The sequence below is a fragment of the Notolabrus celidotus genome, chromosome 15 (assembly GCF_009762535.1).
Source record: "Notolabrus celidotus isolate fNotCel1 chromosome 15, fNotCel1.pri, whole genome shotgun sequence".
Lineage (NCBI taxonomy): Eukaryota > Metazoa > Chordata > Actinopteri > Labriformes > Labridae > Notolabrus > Notolabrus celidotus.
In genome coordinates this window covers 6,638,011-6,660,209 of record NC_048286.1, presented here as the reverse complement: position 1 = coordinate 6,660,209, position 22,199 = coordinate 6,638,011, and the positions used below count along the sequence as shown (strand labels likewise).

Below are 22,199 nucleotides of genomic sequence, written 5' to 3'. Positions count from 1 at the left end.
TTTTGGTGTGAGATATTCAACTGGTTTTCTGGAGTGTATGGCTGTGTGTTCAAACCAGACCCTGAGATAGCATTATTTGGGTATTCTCCATCTTTATATAATCAAAGTCTCTCTGTGTAGAGCACTATCATGTATGGTATGGTAATTGCTAAGAGAGTGATATTAAATCTCTGGAAGTCTGACACTGTGCCCTAGTTCAAGACCTGGCTGTCTGACCTCACCTGTGTACTGCACATTGAGAAAATCCGGCATGGCATGATGGGCAATCTTACCAAATTTTTCAACATCTGGCAGCCTTTTTCTGATTATCTTGCCCAATTGGACTGAGTACCCTGACAGTGTCTGATTTTACTGCTCACCACTTACCTCTCTTAAAAGATTTTTCTTAAGAAATATTGTGCTTAGTGATGCCATGTAGAATAATGTAAGCCCTGTTTTGTTTTTTTGTGGGTTTTTTTGTTTGTTTGTTTGTTTTTCTGTCTGACTTTATTCTTTATGCTCTGTAAAACTTTCTGAAAATCTTAATAAAAACATGGTTTAAAAAAAAATACGGTTTGTTAAAGACAGCAGCCTGACTTAAACTACAGCGTCATTTTGAAGCTTTTGTCCTACAGATCAAGCTGCAGACGAGAAGTGAGTGAGCCGGGTTAGGAAAGGAAAACAAAGAGAGCAACTGTAAACATGAATTTTCATATTTATGCACATCACATTTTCTCAAATGATTGTTTAAGAAACAAGGTGTCACTCATCATCTGCATGATTAATGGGGCGTTCACACCAAACATTAATAAAATCATTCGCCCAAGTGAACAACATCTGAAGTCAACGTAAAAGTGAAAACAGAGGTGTGTTCTTGTTGCGAACATAGACTGTATAAATAATGGACGTAGTATCCGTGACATCACCCATTTGTTTCTGAAGTGCTGTTTTGAAGCCATTCGTCGGTCGGAGCCATATTGGAAATGCTAAACTCAACCTAATTTTAGTTGTAATATTATAATTTAATTTTAATATCTTCGAAATTGCTGTGTTATGAAACAATTCACCCCCCGTACAGTGTGTGCCGATGAAGAAATTAGCTATCCAGACTAAAATAATTTTTTGTACCAGGATGTAAACATGTTTATTTCTACTGTAAAGATCAGCTTCTTTGAATTGGTGTGTATGTGGTTTTTGGTACTTCCAGAGCCAGCCTCAAGTGGACACTCGAGAAACTGCAGTTTTTAAGACTCCTGCATTTGGCTTCAATTCTCATGATTGGAGGTTACAGCTTGGTCGCGAATGACGTAAAGTTTACGTGTGAATGAATTTGCGAGGGCTGAAAAATCAGATCTCCATCAAATCATTCTCGCCCCTATAATCAAACAGCGTGCAGATCCTCTGGTGATGTGTGATGTGATGTACGGACAGCCAGATATTCATTCATCTGGAATACATACAATAAATTGATTGTATCTGTTCCCTGAACTATGTGACAGGGCCTTCTTTTTAAGGGAACAGGAATAAACAGGAGCTCACTTTAAGGAAAGTAATTTTAGGAGGTTGGGATATCTTGTAAGTTGTGAAAACCTTCGTCTGTCACTTGATTCTAAGTATCGGTTGTTCTTGGAAGTTAGCGCTGCCCCCTTTAGTATAACTGGCTTCCCTATTCAATGTAGCCGAGCTCTCAACTATGTTTCATGACAACAGATTGGTGCTGCGTTTTAAGGGAACATCTCTCATCACTCACGTTCACGCGATGTTGACATGTGAATTGAATGAGATATTCATACGAGTAACACAATTGTTCGCTTTTGGTGTGAGAGCAAAATAAGAAATAATGAAGGCTGGTGTAAGTGTGCATCTTTGCAAGCAAGTATCTTAATTATCTCACCTGTGTGTGAGTTAGAAGATGTTTTCGTGTGAACGTATGCAAGGCAATGTGATGGGTAAACATGTCAGGATAAAACGTAAGAACTTCTTCAAAGATGGACGAAATTGTAATTTGATCATCTCCCTGGAAACCAGCTGATCATGCTCCTCTCTCTTTCAATTTTCCTCCTTCACACACACACTCACACACATTTCTGCCCTTTCTCATTTCACTGAATCGTCACCACTCAGCATCTGGCTGTGGCGGCATCCTGCGCTATCTCACCCAGCAGACGTAAATTACCCTCCTGTGACATTTCAGCGCTTAAAAAGAGAAATTTCATTTGACCAATTTGAGTGAGCTGGACGGACGTGCAAACACACTACCAACTCACAAACACGCACTTCTACTATTAAGTCCAGTCGAGCGCTGCCTTGAGGAAGAGAAATGAAAACAGGGGCTAATGGGGAGGTCAGGTGAGTCAAAGGATTTTCACATACATGCAGCTTGGACCAGGCACTGATATTATCATGGTTCATCCACGCAAACACAGACACATTTCTGTCTTTCATTTCAGATTTCTCACCCTCATTGCCATTCAGTTCCTTCTCCTCCTTTACTTTGACTTTCCTTTCTTCACCTCGTCTCTGTCATCTGTCTTGACACTCACTCTCCTTGTCCTCCTCTTCAACCCTCTCACGTTTTTTCCTCATCATGTGAGACTAAACTTCCAGCTTCCTTTCCTCTAGTTCTCTAGAGAGCTGCAGGTCTTTCCTTCACTTACACTACCAAATCTGTCCGTTCTGGACCAACCGAGTCAGATAAGCTGCTCGGGATAAAACCACTCACACCAGGGAAAACATGACGTGTCCAGGATTCAACATGGAAACATTTTGTGTCAGCGCTAGACAAAAACAGAGCAGATGAGACGTCTGAGAGCATGCTTTTCCTCACACACAAAACCTCCTGTGTGTTCTTCTAATACACAATCTATTCTTGATTCAATAGACCCTTTTACAACTTACGTCATCAAATAGATGCACGTGCATTTTAGCAACAGAAGCAGTGTTTAGCTCCATTCAGTCCGAGAGCTTTAAACACTGAATTAAAACTGTAAGCAGCATCAAGATGTTTTGTTGTTCCGTGGTTGGTTGTCAGGATTGAAACTCCACCATGGAGTCAAGTTCTACAGAATTCAGACAGGATTACAAGCATATCCGAGCAACCAGTGTTTTGGTGTTAAGAGTGAATCGATCAAGCTTTATTTATGTAGCACCTTTTATACAAGTGAAATGCAACCCAAAGTTCTTTACAGTGATTTAAAACAAGAAAGAAGCAGAAATAAAATAATGGCAAGACATATAAAAAACGAAAATGGATTTTAAAATAGAGACCAATCCACACCGACAACAATAAAATATGTATAAATATAAATAAGTTCAGCATCAAATTAATATTAAGTATGTAGATAGTAAAAATAAGGGTATGGTTCAGAGTTGAAAATAAAGTTAAGGCTAAAAAATTCAATAAAACTTAGTAGATAAATAATAAAAAGAAAAAGAATAAATAAATCAAAATAAAATAATCAGTTAAAATTAACATGTCAGCGGTTGTCACAGTTACTACAGCTTTTGAAACATGAATGCATCCTAGTTTAACTTGTATTGTAGAATATAAAAAAACAAATCGGATATGTGTTTAATGAAAAACTAAAAGCATTCATTAGGGGCACTCTTGGCTTACAGTCACCAGTTAACAAGGTAACACTTTACACGGAAACACCAGCAGCGTCTTTAGCTGCAAGCTATTAAATGTCTCCTTTATCTAACGCTGGTTCAATCAGGTTTGACTGTAATATAATAATATTAACTGCTGAGCATCTTGGTTTTGTGCTGAAGTTATGACCAAGTAAGACAATTAAAATTCAATATGGAGAAGTAAATAATAAGTGAAAGTTTCAACTGCTATTAAGAGAAACAAATTCATGTTCACATTAATACTGTGGTATATTATCAGACAAATATCTCTGCTGACTAGCAATCCAAAAACACAGAATCATTACTACCCTGATCTGTATCTGTGCAGCTCTCTGTCTGGACGTTGTTTTCTGGCTCGCTTGTTGTGACCAAGTGAAGCCAATGCCTAAAGGCTGATTTATACTTCTGCGTTGAATCAACGGCGTACCCTACGCCGGGGGGTCCGCGTAGCTCCCGTATCTACGCCGAGGCCTACGCACGTAGCTGACGTGCACCTCCTCCAAAATGTAACTCCCCGTAGAGCCAACGCGGACCTCAAGCACTGTGATTGGTCCGCTCGGTGGCTTTGTATTGCCCGCATTTACAACACTTCCGGGATCCCGGACATCGGCCGCACATCGGCTGTGTATTTCATCTCCTCCTCTCTATTCTTCATGTAATCATGTCTGTATGATAAACAGCAACATGTATCAGCTGTAGATTAACATAACACGCTCTGAATCTCTGTGGAAAAGTAAACAGAGATCGTAGCGGGGCCGGAAGCAGGTGACCGGCTATCAGAGAGACCGCACTGCCCTCTAGTGTTTCGGCGGAGAATTGCTGCGCGACACAGACACACCGACGCACAACTATGTGGGGCTCATGTCCGCGTCAGCCCCTGCTGCGTAGGGGAGACGCAGAAGTATAAATCAGCCTTAAGTGTTAAAAACTGCAGTTCATTAAGCGTCCACTTGAGGCTGGCTGCAGAAACATGTAAAACCACAAACACACCCTTTCAGAAAAGACGATCTTTACAGCAGAAATAAACATGTTTACAGCCTGGTTAAAAAAAAACCGAGTGCAGTCTGGATAACTAATGTTTCGATCGGCACACACCCTAAGGGGGTGAATTTTTTCAAAACATGGCAATTTCTAAGATATTAAGATTAAAGTTTTCCATTATGAGAGGCACAGCTGACTTGATTGACAGGCGGGAACACTGTAGCTGTTGGCTAGGAGGCTCAAAGCCCGCCTCACACTAGCTCGACAGACGTTATGTTGACATCAGCATTTCCAATATGGCTCCTGTTGACGAGACTTTGAAACAGTGCTTCAGAAACAGATGGGTGACAACGGATACTACGTCCTTTATTTATACAGTCTGTGGTTATGGTTACCCAGGTCTCAGACTTAGCTGTCTTGTGTGCTCGTCTCTGGCTGTTACTCCTTTTCTCCTTATAATGACTTAAAAACATGAGTTTTTAGCAAGTGCACATGCTAGTTGAATTTGTGCTTTTGATGTCAGGGTAACTTCGAGCTCATCATTCAGACGGCAAAAAAACACCAGTGGTTCCTCATTTTTGACAACCCTACCTGCATCTATTCATCCCAAGAGACACTATCTTCACCTCCTTTTTCTCTCTGCCCATTCTCATTTAGCTTTAACTTTCTCACCATTATAAAGTCTCTGTGTTTTCTCTTTCACTTCTTCTCTCTCTCTCTATTTGACTCTTTCTCTGTGTGTTTCACTTTTTCTCTCTTTATCTTTGTGACTCAGTCTTTCCTCCGGTCTCTCTTTTTCCACTTCTGACTCACTCACTCTCTATTTTAATCTCTCTCTCTGTCTCGCTCTCTCTCTGTCTGCTCTCAGACTCTTTCTTTTTCTGTCTCCGTGTCCAAATCCATCTGTTTGTCTGCGTCCTTCATCCCGTCTTAGCTTTCTCTCTCTCCTCCTATCTCTCTGACTTCTTCAGGAGCTCTTCTTTTTTCTCCCTCACACTCTCTGTTGCCCCTTTCCCTCTCTAAACATCTCTCCTTCAAAAAAGCGTCTCCCCTCTCTCTGTGCACTCCCAACATGGGCACAAATCCTCCTCAGCCTCTTCTGTCTATCATCTTTCTCCCTCTGTGTACAACCTGATTGACTGAGACCCCGCCTCCCGCCTCCTCACACTCCTCCAAAGACCCTCACTCCACACATATGTATCCGAATTAGCCCTGGTTGCCTGCGGCGGCTTCCATCTTAATAAGTGCGTTGTTTATGGGCCCATAAGCAAAATGTTGCCTGCACAGCTCATTACTGCTGAGTGTGGAGGGAAACTCCCAGAGGAGGCGCACACACACACACACACACACACACACACACACACACACACACACACACACACACACACACACACACACACACACACACACACACACACACACACACACACACACACACATATCACAACTGACTGGTTTCATCCCCTTCATGGAGTCATCCTGAGTGGAGTCCTCAGAGAGAAATCAAGGAGTTTGATGAGGTTCCCTTTTCAAATGACATTTATTTCCTTTGTTGTAAACAGTGAAATCATTTCACGTTGCTTTAAAGATAACTTATAAAAAATGAACAGAGATGGATTCTGGGTTAGCAGATGACTTTGTTGGAAGTGCATTTCTCCAATGGATCTGTAAAACGCTTACTGTCAATGTAAGTGCTGCAGAAACTCTGGACACAATCAGTTTACTGAATTCTAAACACACTTTCCCTGCCCGTCCAGTGGAGGCAGATGTCTGTTCACCAGTGAGTTTGGTCCTGCTCAAGGTTTCTGCCTGTTGAGAAGACATATTTCTTTGCCACTGCTCGCTCATGACAGGCTAAGGTTGGCTGCCTCTGCACAGCATACTGAGTTTATGCTTGTTAGGCTTCATACAAAAAAAACTGTGATGAGTTAAAACAGCGTTCCCTGTCAAAGAAATTTTGCGATAATTGAATAAAATTGTGTATTTTGCTGGAGTAAAGAAATGCAGAAGAGGAGTGGGGTGAGTGAATTTATTTTATGGTCCAACATTTTACAAGGATTCTGACTTTTCCTCCAAATTTAGAGATTCATGTCAAAATTCTAATTATTTTTCTCAAATTTCTGAGATTAAAGTTAGAATTCTGAGAAAAATGGTCCAAAAATGGGACAATTTTTTTTTTTTTTAAATTTGAGAGGAACTAATCCTCCTTGATTATAACCAATCAAAAAAATTATTGTACTTTCAGTAATCTGAGATTAAAGTCTGAATACCTGAGAAAATATCAAAATTCAATTAAAATTCTGAGAAAATATTTTTAGTGGCCCTAATCCTTTTTCGTAGAGTACTCCTTACTTTACCTCTTGTTTCGTATACAGTGGTCACAAAAGTCAGACCCAGCTCTCTTAGTCTTTATTTCTATTGTTTGAGTCCCAGTTAAATCTCACATTTGATATCTTCAGAGGTTTTTTTGTTAGCTCGCACAATTATTGACGTTCAATGGCATCAAAACCAGTGAATGACTCTAACAAATTACTGGAAGTTGACCAACTGCCTTTACACCATTACACTTTTGAATATAAGTTGTCCTCAGAAGTGAACAGTTCTCCACTTTTACCTTTACTCTCTTTACTAATTTTACTTTTCACACCCACCATGCATAAGAGTGGACACTTGACAGATTAATTAGCTGCACTGAGGACTAAGATATCCTTCAGAGGAGGATCAAGTATATTAAAATTATGATTAACTCTGGAGTGGTGCAAGCTACAGCAAACCTACACCATATGGGAACCTTGCTTGCTGTTTTTTAAAGGCTGTGATTAGCTCTGGTGAAGTACCTTGGGAGGTGGAAATGTCACGCTAGAGCCCTGCTAGCTTGAAATGCTAACCGAGTCTAAATCACTGCATAAAGAAGAAAATTGCGACCCTGCAAGAGAAGCTGTAGAAGTGAATGAGTCTCAGACTTCAGTGTTTTAAATTTATTTCAAAGTCCTCTACAGTATAAAAGGTGTTAAGAACAATTAAAGCTGCATTATGCTTTATTAAAGACTTATTCATATTTCTAACTGACCGCTAAGACATTTTACTGATGGCTTTTTAGAAGGTGAAAAACATTTCTTGATGGCTTGTCACGACTTTTAACGTTAGATTTAAAAGCTTGTTCAGATAGAAACAATCCAGAAGTTGGTTCAGAAGTTGAACTCATCTATTTATTCACTCTCTGGTGTATTTTTACATGTTGTAGGACGTTTGTAGTGCACTGCATCACATTCAGAAAAGTGTGCCTATATGTGGTAAACTGTGGAAGTGATACCAGCACTAACACTTTAAAAGGGAAACTTAGCTGTCAGCTCGTCGTGCAGTACACCAGGTTTTTTGTGTGTGTGACCTCACTTGGCTAAAAAGAGAGAAAAGCTTTTTCCTCTCACTCAATCTGTTCCTCCTGGCAGTGCAGCGAAAGTGAAGCAGTCAGCATGAATCAAAAAGTCTGACTTCTAAAAGCAACACGTAGGCATCTCTGTGCCCCTGTAAATAAAGCTCTTATATAAATGCAAAACAAGTAATCTCAAGAGTAAGTTTAGTGAAATGAAATCAATTAGAAAAGGTATCAGGAGTGTGTGTGGTCTTTTAAGAAGACAGTTTCCAGCAAGTTCAAACCCTGAGTTGTAGACAACGATCTTTAAACTCATGCACATGGTGCACTTTCTTCTATCGAGTTGCATTCAATTTAAGGATGCTGTGGAAACGATTGGTTCAAGGGTACAAATGTGAAACTTTCTAAACATGATGAATCATTACAGAGACCTACAACAAGGAGTTACAGAAAATAAATGAAGACTTGGATGTGTTAAATTGGAATGTCTACATCAGTATTTCAGAGGTAGAAGCCCCCAAAATACTTCATATCTTTGCATGACTGCTCCCGCCAAAAGTGTGACTGAACAGTACAGAAATGAGGTACTGTAACCAGGACTTTTTACCTGCAGTTCGGTCCTTCACTTTTTGCCACGTCTAACATCAGACATCCACCAAATCTGAGTCCGCAGCAATGAGCAGGACCGCTGGACAGCTGGAGTCATGTGACCAAGGTTTTCCCGCTGAAATCACTGGATCAAGGATTCTCCTCCTCCTCTCCTCATCCATGTTGTCTTTCTGGTCCTCTGAAAACCTCTGACCGGTTGACTCCAGGCCTGGCTCAGCTCAGCATAATGATTCGTTGTTGTAGTTAAGTGAAATACGATCTGGTGATAACACAGAGTGTTTTATTCTGAAAATTAACCGGTTGTTTTCATTTTGTTTTGGTGCCTGACTTCCTGTCCTGCTCCATTTGCTCTGTTAAGGTTGATGTGTCGTGCTCCAGCATCCGGCAAAAATAGAAGTTGGAACAGAACAGAGCGGATCCAGTGGAAGTTAACACCTTGACTAGAATAGAAACCTATCAGATGCGGTGGCGTGACAGATAGGAGACGGACTGGACACAAATCTGGTGGAATTTGGCTGTTAGTCTATTTCCTCCCAGTCGTTTAGGGCCAGTTATTCAAGTGGACTGGTCCACCTGTAACACCCAAGAGGCGAATTTGAGTCCTTAGAGAAAAACAAAAATCAACATCACCTAAATGATGATCCAAAAACCAAAACAGACAACTCTGAGGAGGATTTCCAGATTATTTATGAGCCTCCGGATTGCCTTCAGCAGGAAAACAGGTAGAGGGATGTGAACTCAGCTGAACTAGAATCAAAGTTTCAGGCTCTCTTGAGATGGCAAATGAAGGAGAGGTGAAAGGGTTCATGAAATGTCTTCTTATAGGTTTAACACCTGATGCCATGAGGATACTGAGAATGATTTGAAATGTAGTCTCTCTGAAAATGTAGTTGTCCAAACATGTCAGCATTAATGTTTGGCAACTCAATCATAGTATCAGAGTTAATCTTGATTATTTATCATAAAACAAGCTGATACTGTTCACATAGTCTCCTGAATGTGTCTTGAAATAACTAGTAGATGTATCTGGTTTAATTCTGCAGATATTGTCTCTTCTAAGGAAACATACCTTTGAACAGGTGTCACGTTGCCACAGACAACTGAGAGCAACTCATCCAGTTCACATCCACAGCTTATTGTCACGTCTTCTATGCGTCTCCCTCCGCAGAGCGGGGAGCTGGGAGACATTGTGACTGCAGGAGCGACCGTTTGTGACACTCCAACACATGTCGACACTGGGAGCGAGTTGGGAAACAGATGGCGGTGCAGTGCAGCAGGAAGGACTTAATGCCTGAACTGTGTGTGACAGAAGCGCCTTTCTGTGTCGCCCAAGTGTGGCATCAGGCATGCAGGGACAAATACACAAATTAAAACATACAGAGAACACACAAACAAGCAAGCACACGCTCCCACAGATACAGTGTGACAGCTGCAGCAGCATACTGGTTATTACCGACTGAAGTCCCTCTGGAGCAGCGCTGATGGAGCCGTGTTGTGGAGAGATGCAGGTCAAATAAGTCAAGAGTTACGAGACATAAAACACAAACAAGAAATAATCTGCCCCCAGGCTGTACATTAAACATTTGGGACTGTCTGAAGCGAGGATTATTTTCAACTCAAGGGTGGAAGCAATGTGCTGTTTGTCAAAACAAAATTAAAGTTAAACCCAGCAGCAAGCTATTTTTAAACCCCTGAAAACATCTCTTTCCTTTAGTCACCAAATCCATCCAGTGAATAATAACATCAATATAAAACCTCAAATGAAAATGCAACTTACAACCTCAACAGTTGATTGTACGCTTTGCTAAACTCTAATGGTTTCCAATAAGGTTGGAAGGCTGACTAAATCAACGGTGAACAAATGTTAATCAATACATTTAGATGTTCTTTCGAAATCCTAACAGCAGGCAGTCTAGCAAGCTTGTGGCAGAGTCCACACGCATTCACTGTCCATGATCAAGCAGAGTGGGACAGATTATATTGAAGGCACATTGAGAACACATGCAGTCCACACATCACAACAAGCTAAGCTAGCATAGCTGCCTGCATGGCTGAATGAAAAACAAGTGAACAAACAACAATAGGAGACAAAAAGAACACCACCGGCCTCCGTATCAATGAAAATGTTATTGCAAGACAAGGTCTTCTATTGTCTGTATTATGGTGTTCTTCTTAAGGGTAAGGGCCATATTAGGGTATCCGTTTAGCATTTAGAGTTAAGGCTTGTTTTTGGCACCCTTCAGCATTGTTCCTGTCTTTTACAATGAGATGATTCCCTTTTACAACTCCTGATTAGGTCTGTTCTGAGGTATTCTTTGGCAGCAGGGATGTTTCTCTGATTTAGTAAAAGTCTGTCACAAAGTGCTTTTTTGAATCTCTTTTAAAGATTGGTGCCAATTATTTTTAAATACTGTTGATGTGAATTAATTACCCTTATGCACTGTTCAACATCAGAAATGATCTGATTTAAGGAGCCCTTCGGCCTCAGTTGTGAAAGCTGTTTTTCCTTTCAACATGTGCAAGGGTCTTGAACAATGCACCTGTAAGTATACGCTTTGTTGTCTCTTTTCTTCCTCTACTGTATTTGTTTAGAGCTGTTTTGGGTACCTTGGGATGTTTGTGGTAAGTTCTGTTTTAAGGTTCCCTTTAGTCTCTGTTTTGTGTTCTCTTTTCTCTCTTTTTAACATGAGTTGAGGTCTGTTTTTGGCACCATGTGTCACAGTTCGGAACCAAAGGGAGGAGGAATCAAAATGCAGATTAACAAAAAGGTTTAATTAACAAAAATAACAAGAGGAAACACAAAAACTTACTTAACAAATCCACGGAAAACAAGAGGGACACAGGAAGATGTAACATTCAGTTCAGAGACTCAAACAATGAAACACAGAGACTAAATACACACAGGGGCAATCACACAGGTGAGACAAACGAGACACACGTGGAAACACTCAACACATAATCAGAATGGAGGGAAAACTCAGGAAGTAAAACTAAACCAGAAACACAAGGAGAAATAACTACATAAAAAAAATAAAAACGGGAAACATGATAGACTAGAAACACACAAAGAATACAACACAAGAAAAGGTACCAAAAGACACAAGGAGGACTTAAGAAACTTACAAAATAAACTTGAAATCTAAGAAAGAGAACAACAAGGACAATACAACACAAAAACAAAAGCAACTCATGACCCCATTGAGCATTTGTTAAAATGTCCTTTTTCCTCTCGTTTACAATGAGGTGAATCCCCTATTCAACCCCTGATTAAATCTGTACAAAGGTACCCTATGGCAGCTGTTTTTAGGCTTGTTTTTCCCTTTTTAATTCCTATTTTGGGGTCCTTGAGTTACCATTTTGCATCTCTTCCAAGGCATGGTCCCCAACACTTTTTAAAATCTGGCTCGGTCAGCTTTAATGTCCCCTTTGGCATCATTTTAAGGTACAATATGTTCCCCCTTTTACACTTGTGATTAGATCTGTTTTAAGGCACCCCTTGAAATCTTTTAAAATGTCTCATTTCCTCTCTTTTTCAAATATGGTAAAATCTGTTGTATGTTACCTCAGCAGCAATTTGTGATTGTTCTCCATCTTTATATCCTGTGGGTTGGTCTGTTTTAAAGTACCCTTTGAAATAACTTTAATGGCTTGTTTTCTTTCATTTAAATGATATAAATTATGTTGTAATTTACTCCTCAGCAGCATTTTTGTCTGTTTTGTACCTCTATATCCTGTGATTAGGTCTGTTTTAAGGTACCCCTTGCAATATGTTAAAATGTCTTTATTCCTCTCTTAAAAAAATAGTAAATTATGCTGTATGTTACCATTTAGCAGCATTTTTGGTCTTTTTTTTAACCTTCAAATCCTGTGGCTTGGTCTGTTTCAAGGTACCCTTTGAAATCTGTTAAAATGTCTAATTTCCCCTCTTTTAAAATATAGCAGCATTTTTGGTCTGTTTTCCACCTTCATATCCTGTGGTTTGGTCTGTTTTAAGGTACCCTTTAAGGTTTTAAGCATATAATATTGTAGCCAATAGTGAGCCTGTTTCCAAAACAGGAAATGACTTGATTTGTTGAGCGACAGATTTGGAAATGTTGATTAGAAGGTTGCAACTTATCCATACAGTAAATGTGCTCTAAAAACAAAACAGCTGGAGCTGGAGAGGCTTAAAAATCTCTTGTTACAAAACAATGATTACATGACAGACACAAACTGGGGCTGGGATAATCCACTGTCAACATCGTTTTCAACCCCATTTCCTACATCTACTTACAATCTCTCCTGACACAAACACAGATCGACACAGGCGCTGTAACAGTGTTCGAACGAAGCAGAGGAATCTGTTCTTTGTCTAAACTCCCGAGAGAACAAAATAATTACTTTTCCATGAAATTCACACATTACGAATTTTGTTTTCCTCCATAATTTTGTAGATAATTGAATCCAATACCCCAGAGGTATTATGTTGCTGTGGAAAGACTGTGCAAAACACACACAGACAGAAGTCTGAAAATTTGTCTCAGTGTTGACTTATTATATCAGTGCCATTAGACGACTTATCTGAATGCGCTGCATGTCAGTCTGGATAATGCCAGATTGACTGACGCGGCCAGAAACCAAAATAATTGCCTTAAAAATAACACAAGCAATCAGGGAGGCAATGTGCAGCCACACATACACACACTCACACACTCAGAGATGCTCATACAAACACAGACGAATACAGGCACATTCAAACACATACACTCATGCAGCCGAGGGGACTACAAAGCACTGGCAGTTCTGTATTTGCTTGTTGAGCTTTCATTAAGTGTGATGGAGGTGTGAAGGTTTCGTTTGATCACTGTCTTACCCACGTCCCAATTACTCCAGTCTGTTAGCTGCCAACGGGAGTGAATGAGGAAGCTAAGACAGCCTTGAAGCCCATCTGCCCTCCCCCACTCTTTCACTTCAAATTAGGCTTTGCTTTAATGGATTTTTTAGCCCAACATGTATTTGGCTTTAAGGGAATCGCCTCTTTGCTGAGCTTTAGATGAAAGAGATCTGATATCTCCAGCGATCAGACGTGGTGTCAGTTTTTTATTCACTTCAGTCAGCAGCTATAACAAATATAAACATATGAACAGCACTGTGTACTTTATGTCAGTCGTGCTGAGATGGTAACTGACTAAAGGCAAGATGTTTGATGGGCGGAATTAACAGCGGAGTATATAATCTAAAGCAAATGGGTGTTAATGGTATTCTATTACCTACTGTGTCTGTTTTATAATACTTGATTCTGATGGTCAAAACTCCTGAACAAATTAATACTAAATAGCAAAACCAATGCCAGAGACAACATGATCACACAGGTCATATCAGATCAATCCACTGAATGGAGTGAACCTCTGCCTGTTGACACTGTGGCAAAAACATCAGTTCCCATCTCAGCCTGGTCTTGAAAGAACGGAAATAATGACAGTAAGGCCTGACTTATAGCCCTGTACATACGCAGAAACCTACATACATAATCTGACGTACACCTCCTCAAAAAGGTAGCTATGTGTAGAGACAAAGATTGCAAGCCATGTGATTGGTCCACTCTGTAGCATCATATTTCTTGCATTAATATAATTTCCTGTATCGTTGTCTACACTGATTCAGCAGCCGTACATTCCATGTCCTCCGACGTCTCCTCTTTTTTATTCTTTGCAAAAACTGCAGTATGATCAACTGCTGCTCGAACAGCTAATGGTGCATTGCAAGCGGAGGAAGACGCATGTGTTGTGTCAGAGAATATTGCAAAAACGAACACGCTTTCTGACAGTGAAGTAAGCACTACTGAAAATGTTCTACGACTTTAATGTTTTGGTCAGACTTTTTTTTCTAAAATGAGCTAATCTGCACATCATGGCTGTCAAGATACAACACTAAATAGACCCTATGTGAAGTGATGAATACCCGACCTTTGGTGCCGGCTCTTCATCCTTTCAACAATATAAAGATGGATTTTTTATTTCTGATTTCCTGTCAGGTAGAAAAACCTACCTCCCATGTCACACTGCTCAGAGTTTCTTCTTCAACACTGTTTTTGCTTCATAGGTATGTTTCTGTTTTTATGTACACTAACCTTTTCCGTCCGTGACATTGCCTTGTTCCAGATGACTCCCTGGTCATATCACCGGCGGCACAAACATACATCACAGAGGAAATTAAGGCCAGCAGAAAAATATCAGCCCTCTCTGGCCCTGGTGGACCGGTGTAATAACTGCAGTAAGTCATTTTACATTATATAACACGGGGTACTGTGTTATTATACAAGACTCAGCTGTAGGGATGTCAGGTGTGCACTGCTATTGACCTCATTCACTATTCTAATCACACACAGCCACACGGCTGTGTGTGCTTGGTCTGAAGTCTGCAGCCCCGGGCCCTGACGCTCCAAAGAGACAAGTGTTAGGATGTGAAGTGACACGAGGTTACACTCGGGGAGGAACAGTCCTTTGTCTGTCTCTGGGGTGCTGCAGTTACTACTTAATGATATTAGATCCAAGTACATATCCCATGATGCACTGCTGCAATGCAGTGCTCGACCCTTGCTGAACCCTTTTTCCCTTTTTGTACCTGAAACCACCTTGTGCACCACATTAGGACACAATGGAGACAATGCAAGGAAAAAACACAGGGAAAGAGTGTCAGACCGGGTGGCAGGCGAAGGCAGGGACCTTGGCTGGCATGCTGGTCCCCGGCAGCATAGACTCACTTTGTCCTCACTTTGTCCTCTTCTGCTTTTTCAAACCTTATAATAATTCAGTTTTTGCTCATTCAGTGATTTTATTTTTGTCTTGTGCAGGCTCAGAAACATTTCAATCTTTATCAATCAATCTTTATTTATATGGAGACAAATCACAACAAACGTTATCCCAAGACGCTTTTACAAACTTAGCAGGTCAAGACCGTACTGTATGTTAAATTATGAACAAAGACCCAATATCAAGACCTTAATCCACCATGAGCATTGCACCTCGCAGTATTTAGCTAGTTACAGTGGCAAGGAAGAACTTCCTTTAAACAGGCAGAAACCTTGAGCAGAACCAGACTCATGTACAGACATCTGCCTCGAACAAGTTGGGTCTGGAAAGAGGGATAGAGGAGAATGAGATGAGAGAGAGAGAGAGAGAGAGAGAGAGAGAGAGAGAGAGAGAGAGAGAGAGAGAGAGAGAGAGAGAGAGAGTGATGAGACGAGTAGTAAAGGCTGTTGCTGCTGGAGTCCAGCACATCTGTATCAGCTGGAGTCTGGAACGTCCGCAGCAGGAGACTGTCTACGTTAGCTCAGAGGAACCCACAAGACAAGGGAGCTCAGGGACTCCAGAAAGGTCTATGGTTATCACTTACTTTAACTCTACCTGTCCCATTGAATGTTACTGAGGGGGTTGGGGGAAGGGGGTGAGAAAGGATCCCAGTGTGTCAGTGCGCCAGTTCCCCCGGCAGTCTAAGCCTTTAGCAGCATAACTAAGAGCTGGTCCAAGTCTGAGCTCTAACTATAAGTTTTATCAAAAAGGAAAGTTTGAAAAAGTAGAGAGGGTGTCTGCCTCCCGGACTCTGACTGGTAGATGACATTTGTGTTCCTGCAGATACTTCAAGGATTGCCCTGATCCACACTTGTTATCCTCCACCTGCATTTCAATGTGTTTTCCTCTCTGTGTTTTATCATTTCTTCAGCAAGTGCATCTCTGTTAAGATTAGAAGAGCTTCTTTTTTTTCCATAATGTGCCATGTGAAGTCGTTTTTGCTTTCAACATTCACATCAGTTCCCTTTTTAACATTTGGATGAAGCTACCTACCTTGGCCCACTGAACAAATGACAACCACTCTTCTAATCATACCTATTGATCACCTTCCCACATATATCTGATCACATCTAATGCCAGGATGATGAAAGGATGATGCTACACCTCATTTTCTCTGTGTTTCTCTGCTCTCTCTTTCAGGAGCGGATGTTTGAAGAGGCTTATCTCTCTGTGTTGATGCATGTCAGCTTCAACTGTTCACAAAAATGATGAAGAGGGGTTTCAAAAAAAAGTCCTTGATTTCATGTCAACATCGTCCTGTGAGGATGCAAAGAACAGGAGACAAATCTCTCTTGTATGAACGTGTAAACAAGCACTGCTGTTTGGTTGAAGCCACCACGGTCCAAACACTTGAATCATGGAGGAGATCATTTCTGTTGTTTTTGTGTTTGCTGTTGAACGAGAGCGACTCTGAAGATTCTTAGTCTCGTTAGGTCGTGTAAAAGCAGGAAAGAGGTTCTCAATGTCGTTAGAAACATCACTCCGTTCAGTCCTAGTTTCATTTTGGCTCATTGTGTTGCGAAGAATGAATGAAATCAAAGATGGAGGATGGGTTTCCCGCCGTGATTTAACCCTTTTGTTGGAGGAGTTTGCCCTCCTCTTCTCCATTAGCAGCATTTAAACACAAATTTCCTCTTTGATGCTGAATGTGTCCTCAATTAAATTGAAGGGTGATGATGAACTGAACTAATCATTGTCTCTTTAGTGAAATGTACTGTCTCTTAAAACAAGAAGACAAGTATCCGCAGGAATTATGCCCATGTTTCAAGAACCATTGTGAAATGCTAGCGCAGACTAGAGTGTGCTTCATGTGGGAAGAGGGCTTGATTGAGTGTGTGCAAAGGCATGTAGCACATCATAGTATCATATAGAACCTCAGAGTTCACCTAACAGATCTGCGGCTTTATTTATATAGCACCTTTCACACAAATCAAATGCAATTCAAAGTGCTTTACATGGAAAAAAGAAAGAAGCAGAAATAGAATAATGGCAAGACAATAAAAAACAAAAATGGATTTTAAAAAACCAACTAATGCACACCAACAACAATAAAATATGTGTAATTAAAATAAGTTAAAGTATCAAATTGATATTAAGAATATAAATAGTTAAAATAGATCAATTTAAAAAGGGTAAGGATGAGAGTTGAAAATAAAATCAAGGCTAAAAATATCAATAAAAGTGGACAAATTAAAATAAATGAATAAATAAATGAATAAATAAATAAACAGTTAAAATTAATAAAATAATAAAGCAACATTTAAGTCAATATATTAGAAAAAGTAAGTAATACAATTGTTCAATCCTACATAAAAGCCAGACTGAATAAATACGTTTTTAGTTTACTTTTACAAAACATAAACGATGGCATGATCCAGACTTAATTAAGATCAGAAATTCTCAACTATTATAGGCCATTTATCACTTTGTTTATGATGTTTGGTAGCACCTGGTTAGGTTGTGGTGCGAAGGGCTGCTATTTTTTGTGACATTTCAATGGCAAAATGCTGAAATGCAACTTTTGGAGGTATTCTGTAAAATCCTGAATATGATTAGGTATGGTATAGAAGACAGTCTTTTTTTGGGGGGGCTCCTGGAGGAATAAAGGCTGAAATTGTCCACAATGTGCAATTTCTGTGCAGCTGTGTAGCTCTTTCTAGTGACGATTTTTTTGTTTTAACCAAGTGGAGTGTGCAATCCTGCTAGCTACTGGTATTTAGACAATGTGTGTCACTCTGCTAGGGAGACCAGGGCATCTGCAAGAGGTGACTGTTCAGCTAAATTTAAGAAAACTGCTGTTGAACAATCTTCCTTTTCAGTCCGAGCTGCAGAAAAGTGGAACCCAATTGTGCACTCCACAAGTTTTACTGACTTAAAGGTACAGTGAGTAGGCATGAGATTATTTAGCAGTCAGATTCTAGGCTCATTCTACGCTCTCTTGCTCACCCCTCCTGTTGATGCAACGCCACAAACAACTGTTACCTTTAAGGACGAGAAGCACCTGTGTCATTTGTCAAGTTTTTACAGACAAAAAACTTTTGTCAATACAATCTCTTTTGTGCACAAAAACAACCACTCTCTTCTTCTTCAAACTTGCACATTTTCCGCCCACTAAATATAAAAATGTGAATATGGCCCTTCCTAGTATGTCTGCTTTGTGCTACCAGACAAACATGACAGTGCAAGATGGGAATTTCCATGCTTCCGCTTATTGTGTAGGCTCATTTCAACTCATTTAAAGACCCTTTTCAATCTTATATTCCATCTCTACCAAGTCTGTTCCGATAAACGCTGCCAAATACTGCATACTGTACCTTTAATAGTGTACGACTGTTTGTTAATGCATGATTATGACTTAATGAGGGAGAAAAATGTTAAATGTGATGCCACCAGCCTGGTTTACAATGCCTTTTTCTGGGTAAAACACAGTGACACAATAAAACCCCTCTCTCTGCATTTTATACTGCTATATTGGTCTCACTGGTATATGCACATCGCCACCATCTTCACCCCTTTATGCCTGAGCTGGAGGATCAGAGACGGAATGAATTTACAATGAGCATTGCATCGAGGTCCTACTGATGATGCAAAGGAGGCGTAACAGGGGCCCAAATATCCTGGGATTCAAAAAAGCATGACCACCCGCTTCCATTATTTCATCCCTTACTTAAAAACTGTCAGATGCTTTCTACATATTTTTTGAGTTGTACAAGGTTACCCCACAGATAATAACTTAAACATTTGTCATTTTATATTAACCTGTTGCCACATAATCACACCATGTCAACCTGTCACTCCTGCATATGTCCAAACTGCCTGTTTTATTTCTTCTTCTTCTTCTTCTTCTTCTTCTTCTTCTTATTATTATTATTATTATTATTCTTATTATTATCAATTTAATAAAATGTTTTGATATATTACATTTTTCTTTATTTGTACTTTTTCTACCCATTCTATGTTTGTACTGCTGCAACAAACAAATTCCCCCCCACGGATCAATACAGTATTATCTTATCTTATCTTAATATGCAAAAACTAGCATCTATATTCCATTCTTAAAGCTCCTGTGAGGAACTTTCTGTTTGTGTTGACTCTGGCGCCCCCCTGTGGACTAAGCGATCTTGCTTATTTTGTCCTGTTCATGTGTAAATTATGTTATCTCCTCCTGCTTTCAACTAACAGCCAACTATTTCACTCATTAAGAATATTTACTACAGAAAAAGGGTTTTTCTTGACGTGCTGACAATCACCTCATCTGACACCTACCCTCTCACAGCGATTTCAAGCTTTAAAATAACAAAACAGAAATTATCAATACCTTTTCAAACAATCTTTTTTGCTTTTCTAGGTCATAAAGGGGCATCACTGTTCATTTCAGTCCATTTCATGACCACTCAAAAACTTCTCACAGGAGCTTTAACTGAGTATCTACAGAAACAAGTGAACAGGGCTCACACCTGTACAAGAATTTCGTCATGCTGACCTATCATCCAAATCTTATTCCCCCTACAGACGCCGACAACGTAACATTTTTCTGTCTCAACTCCTGACAGAATACCTTAAGATTTTAAGATTGAACTTTAACACCCACATTTAACACTTTATTGGTTTGCCATATTTTATTTTGTTGCTATGCTTACTTGCAGTGTATGAGATGTCAACAGTTAACCAACCAGATGGAGATTCTTTTCTTACTGTTGGCGGGACGTGAGAACACCTCCTAACCTTTGATCTCATTACTACTCTATGTATTTTCTACAAGCAAAAATGATAAAAGTATTCCAGTAAGCTCAAAAAATCGTGCCTGTTCTTCTCCGTTATTTTTCACCATTAATCATTTACTTCCAACAATGTTAAATTATAAATTCTTCCAACTTAAAATAACCACACAACCCCCCAGCTATCCTACTGTGAACACGGGAGCTACTGTATTTCACGAAAAACACACACACACACACACACACACACACACACACACACACACCCTTTCTTTTTGACTGTACGCCGTGTAGCTCCCAGTGACAGAGGACTTTTTGATGTCAGCAACAGTGGCGGATCAAAGTCAAACACAAAAGCTCAGCGTGGGGGGGCGGCAGAGCTGCTGAGGGAGAGACAAGAGAGAGGGCAACCCCCCCCCCCCACCAACCCCACTTCTTTAATGCCACCTCCCCACCCCCCTTTAGGAGTCACCCAGGCAGCCTCACACACATGCTCTCACACATGAATTCTCCACGGATACACACCGATGAGATCATTCCTGATGAGATCATCATCTCACTCTCTCATAAATCTCTCTCACACACTATTTCTCCGTCCTCCTCTCGCAGCACATCCAGATTACATGAAAGATTTTAAACAGTTTAGTTTCAAAGAAAGATGAATACATAAAGTTATAAAATAAATTAAACGCTGCAGTCATTTTCAGACCGTCTCTTAACTTCACATTAACTTTGACACAACAAAAATAATTTTAAATTTAAAGATTTTATAAAAGTAGCTTCAGCGGTGGCAGTACATTAAACATTTATGATTGAATAACTAAATAAAACAAAGATGAAAGATGAGGAAATGGCATTCTCATGTTCATACCCTCACCGTCTTCCCCTCCTTGTTTTCCTGTCGCCTCAGTTCAAAAGGCTTCATTGACACACTAAAATATTTTCATTCTCTTTTATTGTACACAGATGTCACATTAAGAGAACAAACACATCAAACAGATAAACAAAAATGAACACAAGACATCATGTTCAAGCCAACTCTTTAATTTTGTTGCAGGTGTTTATCTTTTAAAATGATCAAGTTTGTGAGGAGGTGAGTTATCCCGCTTATTACCAACTAAAGACATAAACAAGTAAACACAAGATGTTAATTAAACTAATATAAGTGAGGCAAACTTTATGTTATAAAACTTTATGTTTGAATATTTATCATCAGGTTAAGACCAAAGACTGTCCCAGAGGAAAATGTTACTGCTCAAGGCTTTCTCTTCTAAGTCTCTGGAGACAAAACTGAGATTCTCACTTCAGCCTCATTCAAGTTTCAAATTGTTCTCATTAGTTTCTCCTAAAATTCACTAGGAGAAATAGTTGAGACCATGATATGAGTCTTATTTGAGACTTAAATGAGAGATCTCATTAATGGCTAATTTTCTTCTTTTTTTTTTAAATATATATTTTGGCCTTTTAGCCTTTATTTGACAGGACAGCTGAAGAGAGACAGGAAATGTGGGGAGTAGTGAGCGGAGGAAGACATGCAGGAAATGGTCAACCAGCCGGGAATCAAACCGGTGACCCCTGCGACGAGGACTGTAGCCTCTGTATGTGGGACGCTTAGACCGCTAGGCTACCAGCGCCCAAAAGAGTCCACACCTTTAATTGTAATAATCTGTCTAAATCTGGTCAGCCTTTTTGCGGCCCATATTTTAAATAAATGGTCTGTCATACCTGGTATGAAATCTCTATCTTTTGTAATTTCTCTCAAATCCACTAAATCTTTGTGAAGCTGTTTTGTTCCAAACAGACTTGTAAAGGAAGGACCATACTGTGAAGTCAAAGAAGAGATCATTTCACATCTAAATATCTGATCTTGAAGTGGTTCAAATGTTTTAATAAGAATTGTAAGTTTGTGGACAAGTACATTTAAATGTTAATTTTGCAGGGCACTATAAATGTTCATGAAAAGATGAGCTCAGGCTCTTTCTTTGCTCCATCTGAGCTCAACTTGAAACACAAAAACTGAGTCTGACAAAAACAAATGGATGAGGTTAGATTGAGACAATTGAGAGAGCTCCCTGATTT

General features: G+C 39.8%; 2 long non-coding RNA genes across 4 annotated transcripts; one reads left to right on the top strand and one right to left on the bottom strand.

The window, feature by feature from the left end:
• Window positions 1–9,002: 9,002 nt before the first annotated feature.
• On the bottom strand, window positions 9,003–11,436 carry LOC117827025. Of its 3 annotated transcripts, XR_004634131.1 has the most exons (4): window positions 11,383–11,426; window positions 10,026–10,050; window positions 9,642–9,891; window positions 9,003–9,174 (listed from the first exon to the last, which is right to left on the bottom strand). It is a non-coding gene; the product is annotated as an uncharacterized LOC117827025 (long non-coding RNA). The 3 variants fall into 3 exon arrangements; XR_004634130.1 differs by lacking the exon at window positions 10,026–10,050 and having other exon boundaries at window positions 9,003–9,450; window positions 11,383–11,436; XR_004634129.1 differs by lacking the exon at window positions 10,026–10,050 and having other exon boundaries at window positions 11,383–11,436.
• On the top strand, window positions 10,922–17,088 carry LOC117827024. Its single transcript, XR_004634128.1, has 3 exons — window positions 10,922–11,114; window positions 14,713–14,824; window positions 16,543–17,088. It is a non-coding gene; the product is annotated as an uncharacterized LOC117827024 (long non-coding RNA).
• Window positions 17,089–22,199: the final 5,111 nt, after the last annotated feature.